This window comes from Panthera uncia, chromosome E1, assembly GCF_023721935.1.
Source record: "Panthera uncia isolate 11264 chromosome E1, Puncia_PCG_1.0, whole genome shotgun sequence".
Taxonomy (NCBI): domain Eukaryota; kingdom Metazoa; phylum Chordata; class Mammalia; order Carnivora; family Felidae; genus Panthera; species Panthera uncia.
The window spans coordinates 13,320,348-13,331,564 of NC_064814.1; positions in this window are offsets into that span (position 1 = coordinate 13,320,348).

Genomic DNA, 11,217 nt, shown 5'->3' on the forward strand with positions numbered 1-11,217 from the left:
TGTTTCTTGCCAGCTAGTGTTGTAGGCACTGGGATACAGCAGGGACCAAGTCACATAAAGTCCCTGCTCACACTTTCTGGGGCAGGAGATACGAACAAATGAGTAAATTTTTATTTTTTATTTTTTTTATTTAAAAAAAAATTTTTTTAACGTTTATTTATTTTTGAGACAGAGAGAGACAGAGCATGAACAGGGGAGGGGCAGAGAGAGAGGGAGACACAGAATCCGAAACAGGCTCCAGGCTCTGAGCTGTCAGCACAGAGCCCCACGTGGGGCTCGAACTCAGGACCGTGAGATCATGACCTGAGCCGAAGTCGGACGCCCAACTGACCAAGCCACCCAGGCGCCCCACAAATGAGTAAATTAAGACAATTGCAGACAGTGAGTAACTCCTGAGGGCAATACAACAAGTCACGTGATAGAGAGGGCCGGAGATGGTCCAAAGAAAGGGAGAACTAGGGGGTCAGGAGCACCGATGGAGACTGACCCCGGGTGAGGACCTGAGGACCGAGGGAAGGTGGAGCAGGCTGGGATGAAAGGAAGTGCCCAGGTGGGGGGCAGGGATGTCGCAGTAACTTCCATTGAAAGAATATTGTGATAGTTACAAACACAGGCTCTGGATCAGCCGTGGATTCAGTTTCTGACTTCACCCCTTCCCAACGACATGACCCCAGTAAAGTTGCTTAACATCTGAGTCTTTCTTTCTTCATTGTAAGACAGGGGTAATAACTGTACCTACCTCGCACGGTTATGTTAAAGATGAAAAGAGAAGCTTGTACAGAACCTCAATAGAGGTTGTGTGAAACTCGATAGAACGTTAGCAGGATCCACTGTTTTTTTAAAAAAATTGTTTTTTGTTTATTCATTTTTTGAGACAAAGAGACACAAAGTGTGAGTGGGGGAGGGGCAGATAGAGAGGGAGACACAGAATCAGAAGCAGGCTCCAGGCTCTGAGCTGTCAGCACAGATCCTGAAGCGGGGCTCGAACTCACAAACCGTGAGATCATGACCTGAGCCAAAGTTGGACGCTCACCCAGCTGAGCCACCCAGGTGCCCCTACAGGACCTGCTTTCTTAAAACACTGAAATCAAGTACACCAGCGACCATCCTAACATACAAGATTGAATGAAAGTCCCCTGAAGGGCACTTGAGTACAGATTTCTCTGCTAACTTGTTGGAAGAATTTGTCTCCGTTCTGGGCCTGGGCTTGTTCATCTTTATAATAGCATAATATTCCAGGCCCTACTTCCCTCCCAGGACTCCTGAGTGGTTAAGACAGATGAAATGTGTAAAAGGGATTTGTTACCAGGAAAGGGTGCTGGGGTTGGGGATGGGCGGCTCCTTCCACCCTCCCGCCTTCCTTCCTTGCAGCCGCCTCCTCTCTGCCCCTCCTCAGGCTCCTGGAGGTGACTGTGACTTGACCTCTCTGAGCTGTTTGGGGAGAGCAGTTTCCTCACCTAGGCCCTGGCCTGGTGCTTCAGAGCTAGATCATCAGATTAACAAGAGGAACCCCTCTGATGTCCTAAAAAGAATTCCTCCCATTTTTAATGTGGCGGTTTACAAGGCCTCCTCAAACCCATCATTCTTGTCGAACCTCACATGACATGAATCTCACATGTCGGAGTTATTGTGGACCCATTTTACAGATGAGGAAACTGAATCTTGGAGGGATGAAGTGACCTGTCCAAGTGCCTTTAAGCAGGTACTTCTTGGCCTCTACGGTGTCTGCCTGGAGAAGGGCCAGCAGCGCTCAGTGGGCTGGAAGGACTGGGAGGGAGGACTGGGCTGGGCTGGTGTTAACATCCAGTAGAGCCTGGTGCTACGGGCAAAAGCTCTGATTGACTTGGACTCAGCACGGACCCCACCACTTGGGACTGGGTGACCCTGGACAAGGCTCTTAGCGTGTCATGTATCTGTGAAATGGAGATACCACTCTGCAGTGTTGTTATAAGAACTCAGTGATGGGCTACAGACATTCAAAACACTGTCCTGATTCTTCTGGGCTCCACTCTGCCCCCGGGTCTCTAAGCTCATTATCCTCCCAGCTCTAGTGGTCAATGAGTCAACAACCCAAACTGCCCTTCCATGTCCACCACCCAACCTGTTCAGTTGCTGCCCTTGGCAAACTCTGGGCTCCAGCTCCCGGAGGCCATCAGCCGTGCGCCCGGTGCAGCTGCCCCCGGGGGATTCTCAAGTTCAGAAAAAGGCACAGGGTGGGAAGGGCACTCCACGTACCTTGAGTGGCATGACAGTGGCCGGACCACCAACGGGGTCCAGCTTCTCTCAAGCCTTGCAGCTCAGGGTCCACCCCCTCCCAGGGCAGGGACTGGACGTCTTTACATGTGGGCCCAGGGGAGTTGGGGAAGGGTTTGAAGGACCTGAGCCCCTCTCTTGGCTTTGGCTGCATTTAAAAATTTTTTCACTCTAGTGGGGTCAGATTTTACATCACTGACTTTGTAAATTAAAAAAAAAACATTTTTTAATGTTTATTTTTTGGAGTGAGAGAGAGAGAGCGAGCAGGGGAGGGGGTGAGAGAGAGGGAGACACAGAATCTGAAGCAGGCTCCAAGCTCTGAGCTGTCAGCACAGAGCCTGACATCGGGCTCAAACTCATGAACTGTGAGATCATGACTGAGACGAAGTTGGACGCGTAACCGACTGAGCCACCCAGGTGCCCCTGATTTTGTAAAATTTCACAGAAAAATGAATTCTTTGGTCCTAAATAAATGCAGTTTGGTTGTCCAAATTCTTTCGAACATAGGGATGATGGAGAAGGAAATGACAATTTATTGAGGAACAACTGTGTGCCTGGCCCTTTACATGGACGTGTTAACACATTTGATCCTCCTGAACTCCCTACTGGGTAACTACAGTTAGTCTATTTCACATTTAGGGTCAAAGAAGTAAGCCAAAGTCACCCCACAGGCAGGAGGCAGAGCTGTAACCCGAGATCAGCAGACGGTGACAAGTTCCTGCCGCTGCTCAGACCCCAACCCATTGTCCTGACTTCCAGGAAAGAGTTGACTCTTGTCCCCTGGCACCGGCCACCTGCCTGTCCCAGAGGCCACTCTGGCTTCCTGTAGATTCCCCGGGACCAGTCCTTGCCCTGGAAGTTCACCTCCAGAACATACCATGCTCTCAGGATATACAAAACCGAAACTTTCACCCAGGAATGTGCCCCTCCTCTCCTGTAGGAGGCAGATGCTGGCTTCCATATCTGGATAGAAGAGAAGTCAGCCCATCCTCTCCCGTGTCACGTCCCACCCTGACCCCATCTCGGAGGGACTGATTCTTCTTTGGCCACCTCTGCCCTTGTCTGGCTGAGGGAACCTGATGGTTTTCAATCTCGCGATTGCACAGGGGTCAGGACCAGCTGCCCCGGGGGGGGGGGGGGGGGGGGGCCCGGGCGCGGGGGGGGGGGGGGGGGGGGGGGATGGAGTTCCGGACACTGGGCCAGCAGGATGAGATGGGGTGCAGCCCCGGTGGGGAACCAGGTGGGTTCATGGGAGGAGAAACCCCGGGGGGGGGGGGGACCAGGACTAGGGAGGAGAGAGGTGGGCTGAGGGGCAGGCGACCGTCTCCCAAGCTAAAGTGGGGGTGGGGGTGGCGGTGCGATGGGAGGGCCCAAGGGGAAGAATCCCCACAACGGGGCAGCTCTATTAACTGAGCGCGTACTTGGTTCAGGCTGCGCGCTGAGCGCTCTGCAGCCATTACTTGACTCTGATGGGGGAACTGCCTCAGTCTCAGTGTCTGCAATGTGCACATCAGGACTCTGCGGCCGGGCTTATAAGTCACGCAGTTCGTAAGAGGAAGAAGAAGTGGAGAATAGTTTCCTCGCCGAGTTCCAGGTTCCTCGTTCCATAAAAAGGGAGCTGAGCAGGATAAGCGGTTCTCAGACCTCAGCCATCTGCAGCTGCAAAAGCTCCCCAGCTGATTCCAATGGGTAGCTGGCATCGAGAACACGGGCTAGAAGATCCCCGATCCCCGAAGGCCCCTCCAGCCAGGGCCCCTGCAAAGCTAAGGAATCCATTTCCTCTACCGGCCTTCCCCTCCCCCATTCATCCCTCCCCTCCCCCCACCCATCCTGCATCCACCCCACAACTGGATTTGAGGGTACCACCTAGCATCACTCTCCGCAGGGTCAGTGGGGCCGTCACAGCTCCCTGTAGACTTGGAATCTCGCAGTGGACAGGGAGCAGGGCAGTGCTCACTCACTGCTCAGATGGATACACTGAGCCCAGAGGCGAAGCAAGAATTCCCAAATGCACACTGATTTAGAAACACGGGGGTAGGGTGGGGGACTGGGTGGCTCAGTCAATTAATCCTCCGATTCTTGGTTTCAGCTCAAGTCGTGATTTTTCCGTACGTGGGATTGAGCCCCAAGTCAGGCTCTGTGCTAACAGCATTGAGCCTGTTTGGGATTCTCTCTCTCTCTCTCTCTCTCTCTCTCTTTCTCTCTCTCTCTCTGCTCCTCCCCCACTCATGCTCGCTTAGGCACGTGCTCTCTCTCTCTGTCTCAAAATAAACTAACATTTAAAAAAAAAGAAATGCAAGGGAAACTCACAGAAGAAACTTAAAGGGTTTGAAAGTGGATGTCTGGGGCAGGAAAAGAAACAGGACAAGAGGACCGTGTTGTGCTACCATTTGGTTAACATTTATATGCATGTTACTTTTTGCTAAAAATAATAATTGATTTGGGGCGCCTGGCTGGTTCAGTCGGTGGAGCGTGCAACTCTTGACTTTGGGGTCATGAGTTCGAGCTCAAAGTTGGATGTAGAGATTACTTTAAAAACATAGTAACTGATTAAAACACAGCAACAAAGAAAGTGACCTGCCCACTGGCACTGGGCAAGTTACAGCCTATGCCTATGCTGGGACAGGAACCCGTGTCTCCTGATTTCATCCAGTAGCTCTGTTGCCAAACATCCTGCCACAGCCTCTGGCCTGGCCACTGACCCGGTCCCAGGTCCCCTCCCCCACACTATCCAGAAGCCTGCAGGGCCTAGCAGAGTTCCATAGGCTCACCAGTCAGGTGCCTGATGATGAGGGCAGGCGCCAACAACTGCTCACCCCAAGGTGACTCAGGCAGGAAGGGGAAGGAGTAGGTGTGAGGGAGGAGAGGCTGTTTCTGTGCCCTCACTCCAAACTTAATCTTCAGGGCTGCCAGATCTGGCAAATAAAAATGTAAGATGCCCAGTTAAACTTGAATTTCAGACACACAGTGATTATTTTTTTTAAGTGTAAGTATGTCTCAAATATTGCATGAGCTGTACTTATACTAAAAAAATTTCTGGGTCACCTGGGTGGCTCAGTCGGTTAAGTGTCCGACTTCGGCTCGGGTCATGATCTCGTGGTCTGCAAGTTCAAGCCCCGGGTTGGGCTCTGTGCTGACAGCTTGGAGCCTGGAGCCTGTTTCAGAGTCTGTGTCTCCTTCTCTCTCTGCCCCTCCCTCACTCACACTCGGTCTCTCTCTCTCTCAAAAACAAATAAACATAAAAAAATTTTTTTAATTTTTTTCTTTTTTTAAAGTTTATTTTTGCAGAGAGAGCGAGAGAGAGAGAGAGCATGAGGGGGGAGGGCCAGGGAGAGAGGGAGACACAGAATCTGAAACAGGCTCCAGGCTCTGAGCTGTCAGCACAGAGCCCGACGCGGAGCTCGAACTCACAGACAGCGAGATCATGACCTGAGCCAAAGTCGGACGCTCAACTGACTGAGTCACCCAGGTGCCCCTAAAAAAATTTATTTTTAGTAAAAAAATTTCATTTCTACTCTGAGATTCAAATTTAACTGGGAATCTTATGTTTTATCTGGCAACTCAAGAGCCTGGGGGTGAAAGGCCCCATCCCTGGGGCCCTTGTGGCTCTTCTGTGGGGGCAGAACAGTAACTCTAAATGAAGAAAATCCTGCAGGGTGATTGGAAGAATCAGGGAGAGACTGAGAGAACTGGAAGGAAGGAAAGAGACGGAAGCCGCCCAGTCCTTTATCCAGACCATCGCCTCTGAAAACAGCCATGGGCCTGGCCTGGAGGAACCTCTTCACCAGGGAGATACATCCAGGGACCTCTCCATGCCAGAATTCTCAGTGGAACCTCCTGTCACCTTCGGTGCCTCAACACTAGCACCTGAGGTCATCCAGCTGGGGCTGTAGTAAGAATAGAAACAGACCATATTTATAGAACATATCTATAACTTCTTAAACAAGAGGAAAGGGGAAAGGCAGAAGCCACACAGGAAAAGACCGATCACTAGATTTCCGATGACATAACAAAGACACAACTTGTGACCACAAAAGAAAACATAAACCGGGCTGCCTGGGTGTCTCAGTCAGTTAAATGTTCGACTTCAGCTCAGATCATGATCTCACAGTCCGTGAGTTCAAGCCCCACTTCGGGCTTTCTACTGTCAGCGCAGAGCTCACTTCGGATCCTCTGTCGCCGCCCCCTCTTCCCTTCCCCTGCTCTCTCTCTCTCTCAAAAATAAACAAACATTAGAAAAAAAACCATAAACAAGGATAAAAGACAAATGACGGATTGAGAGTAGATATCTGCAACATATAAAATATCCAGAATACATAAAGGGCTCCCCCAGTTCAACAGAAAAAAGACAAACACTGAACAAAAATAAAGAATAATGTGATGGTTAGTTTTATGTGTCAACTTGGTGGATGTTTTGGGGTGGGATTCACATTTAAATTGATAGATTTTGGCTAAAGTCAGTTGCCCTCCATAATGTGAGTGGGCCTCATCCACTCAGTTGAGGGCCTGAATAGAACACAAAAAACTGGCCTTTCCAAACAAGGAGAAATTCTCCAGTGCTGGCCCACACTTCAGATTTTGGACTTTTTGCTTCCATAATCACGTGAGTCAATTCTATATAAATTTATATTAAATCTCTTTCTATATACACATCAATCGGTTCTGTTTCTCTGGAGAACCTAATACAAATAAGAACAGGCAATTCACAGAAGAAATACAAATGCAGAATAAGCATATGAAAAAAATGCTCAGCTTCCCTAGAGATCAAGAAAATGCAGAGAAAACAACCACGGAATATCTTTTGTCATTAGATTGGCAAAACATCTTTTTTTTAAAAAAAATTTTTTTTTAATGTTTATTTATTTTTGAGACAAGAGAGACAGAGCATGAACGGGGGAGGGTCAGAGAGAGGGAGACACAGAATCTGAAACAGGCTCCAGGCTCCGAGCTGTCAGCACAGAGCCCGACGTGGGGCTCGAACTCACGGACCGCGAGATCATGACCTGAGCTGAAGTCGGCCGCTTAACCAACTGAGCCACCCAGGCGCCCCAACATCTTTTTTTAATGTTTATTTATTTACTTTGAGAGAGAGAGAGAGAGAGAGAGAGAGAGCAAGCAGTGGAGGGGCAGAGAGAAAGGGAGACGGAGAATCCCAAGCCGGCTCTGCACTGTCAGCACAGAGCCCAGTGCTGGGCTCAAGCTCACAAACCGTGAATGAGATCATGACCTGAGCCAAAATCAAGGGTCAGATGCTTAACTGACTGAGCCACCCAGGTGCCTGGCAAAACATCTTTTAAACTGGCATATTCAATGTTGGTGAGTAACTGAAAAATAAGTTCCCTCAAATAGTGTGACTGGGAGTGTAAACTGGAAAAGAAAGCAATCTGGCAGCAACATTTCAAATGTGCACATCCTTTACCTAGCAATATTACTTTTAGGGATTCAACCTCCATTCGAACACTTGGAAACATGTTCACACATATTTATTGCATAATTATTTGTAACTGCAAAAAAAAGTGGAAACACACAAAGGTCCCTTAAATGAGACTGGTTAAGTAAACTATGTAGCATCTATAGTGGGAATGTAAAGCCATCCCATGTTCATGAATAGGAAGACTTAGTAAATATTATGTTGGCAATGCAGCCCAAATTGACCTATAGATTCAGTGCATTGCCTATCAAAATCTCAGCTGTCAGAACAGAAACAGATTCTAAAATTCACATAGAAATTTGAGGGACCCAGAATAGCCAAAACAATTTTGAAAAAGAAGCTGGAAGACGCCCGCTTCTTCCAATTTCAAAATTTGCTACAAAACTGTAGTAATCAAGACAATGTGGTATTGGCATGAGGTCAGATGTATAGATCAATGGAATAGAATTGAGAGTCCACAAATAAACCCTCGCATTTACAGTCAATTGATTTTATTTTTTTTAAGTTTATTTATTTTTGAGACAGAGAGAGACAGAGCACGAACGGGGGAGGGTCAGAGAGAGAGGGAGACACAGAATCGGAAGCAGGCTCCAGGCTCTGAGCCATCAACCCAGAGCCCAACGCGGGGCTCGAACTCACGGACCGCGAGATCGTGACCTGAGCTGAAGTCGGACGCTTAACCGACTGAGCCACCCAGGCGCCCCTCAATTGATTTTATCAAAATTAAAAATCACAAAGTCTGGCCAAAGGGGCCTGGGAGGGCTCAGGGAATGGGACAAATGGGGATGGACCCTTTGATGTCATATGTCTTTGTGACTCTGGAAGTTTCTTTTCAGTTGCTTCTTTTCAGTCTTCCCTGTTCAAAAAATGATGCACCCTCCTTAAAAGCAAAAAGCAGAGGGAGAGAGATTCCTAAATTGGAGGGCTCAAAGACACTGGAGTATTTCTTGAAGAATGTGAAAAATGTTCTGCGGTTTTGGGGGGAACTGTACCCTATCCACTGAAGTGGGGTTTCACTGCATCCATTTTAACAAGTAAATGCATTTTGCTTATAGTAAATATATTTCACATTTCTTTGCCATAGTAATCAAAATAACTGCATGTGATTCAGATTTTTCTAAAGCTTGGACTCATACGTTGATTGTTAATTACCTTGTCCTTTGAGAGTGATACCCACAGGGCGCACCGACTTATCCAGGACCGTTTGCCCCTACACCCAGTGTCTCCAGGATGTTAAGCTTCTAAGTCCTTCAGTCTGTCTTTTGCATTTTGTTTCTGTTGAATGCTTTTAATCCATGCTCAACTCCAAGTGACTCCTTCTAGAAACTTCCGTGCACACATCCCCTGGTATTTCTCTCATCTACTGTTTCTGGGAAGTCGGGTAACATTTATTAAAAATATATGAAATAAGTGGGGCACCTGGCTGGCTTAGTTGGTAGAGCATGAAACTCTTGATCTTAGGGTGCTGTAGAGCCCCACTTATGTGTTTGTGTATGTGTATGTGTATATATGTATACATATACATATATAAAATAAGACAAAAGAAGCTGTGTGAAGGAAACTTTGAGCTCTTTCATGGAGACGGTTTATGATCCTTTTGAGAGGGCTTCTCAACCTCAACACTACTAATATTTCAGGCAGAATAATCTTTGTGATGGGTGTCGTCCTTTGCATTAGAAGATGTTTAGGGGCGCCTGGGTGGCTCAGTCGGTTAAGCGTCCGACTTCAGCTCAGGTCACGATCTCGCGGTCCGTGAGTTCGAGCCCCGCGTTGGGCTCTGGGTTGATGGCTCAGAGCCTGGAGCCTGCTTCCGATTCTGTGTCTCCCTCTCTCTCTGCCCCTCCCCCATTCATGCTCTGTCTCTCTCTGTCTCAAAAATAAATAAACGTTAAAAAAAAATTAAAAAAAAAAAAAAAGAAGATGTTTAGCAGCATCCCTGGCCTCCGCCTACCAGATGCCAGGAGCACCTCCCCCTTGTTGTAACAACCCAGAATATCTCCGCACACTGCCAAATGTCCCTGGTGTGCAAATCGCTCCTTTAAGGATATTTTTCGTGAGACTCGTTTCAATCACTCTATTTTTTTTCCTCCCGCGTTTATTTTTTACATGGGTCTGTGTAGTTGTGATTAAGAGGCTCATTTATTGAGTAGCCTAACATTTCATGAAAAGTGTGCGTGCACGCGCTTTGTTAATGGAAGCGTGAGCTATACTCCTTTGCCTCAGGATATACAGGGAGGAAACTGCACAAAGGCCACGAGCAGGCAAAGAGTAGTCTTGATTCTCAGCAGGAGCCTCCATCGTTCCCCAGACCTCTAGCCCCAGGCTGAGCACCGCTGCTACACAATCCCTCCACCCTGCCACTCCCCCACTGCAGACTGCCACCACCCCTAAGTTGGGCTGTTTGTCCCCTCTCCCTGCCTCGCACTCAGCTCAAGCTGTTTACCCTGCAGTGCCCCACTCTGTATAACCAAATATGGCCCTTCCTCCCAGGCCTGGAACGAGGCTTTCTCTGGGCCTCTCCTCTCCCCTGGTGCATCTATCAACCGCCTCGGCCTGAGCCAGGTCCTTTGGCACTGGGCGCCTGGCTTTTTTTGCTGGCTAATCTGTTCCGTGTGGTACACTTCTCTCCTCACGGGCCATGTCAGTTCCTGGAAGGCAGGGCTGACTCAAACAAGGAATCCATTTCTACTATGCACCCACCCCCAGCCCAGCCTTGTGCCAGGCACCCAACAGCATCTCGAGCCCACAACGTTGAACTTGGCATTTAATCCCTGCCCAAGGCTGCTCTTCCCATCTGGTTTCCTAAAGCTCTCCCCCCATCCCCACCCCCACCCCCGTCTAGGCACTTCTCCAACCCCTCCCCACCTGCCAGTTAAAATCCTCCCAGATTCAGCTCAAAAAGGTGCCCTTAAGGTGGAATTAAATCTTTTCCTTCCTGCCGAGAGCCGGCCTATCACCTCTTCCCTACACACATCTGCAACACCTGGCACACGACTTTGCATTTTACGTTAGACCTAACGTGAGCCTGTCTCACCTTCTCCACCCACTCACACCCCGCTGCCGGCGCCCTAAGAAAGGGGACTGAGAGCTGTTTATCCTTGCCCTCCCGACTCTCTTTCAACTCCTTTGGGGCCTGGCTGCCCAGTATTTAATGAGTTTGTTGAACAGAATAGAAACAGGTGCACAAACGTCCCTAATCCAGAAGCTGACATCCCGTAAACGTCCTTGAACGCACTGTGTACGGGGTAGCTCCCTTGTTGGTCAATGTCTTCAGACAGTCACTGTCCTACCTTGGGGCAAACTCTACCAGGCGCCCGTAACCCTGCCGAGCCGGGCCCCGACGTCACATGATTGTCCAATCACATGATCCCGCAAAAAAAGTGGGGGAGGGTGGGAAGAGAGACGTAGGGAGGGGGGAAAGAGAATTGAGTAAGAAAGCAGCACAGCTTTCCAGGCTGGCCCCGCCTCTACATCGACCAATAGCCAGTAGAAGCCCGACATTAAGGACACCTGGCCAATGGAAATTGAGGTGG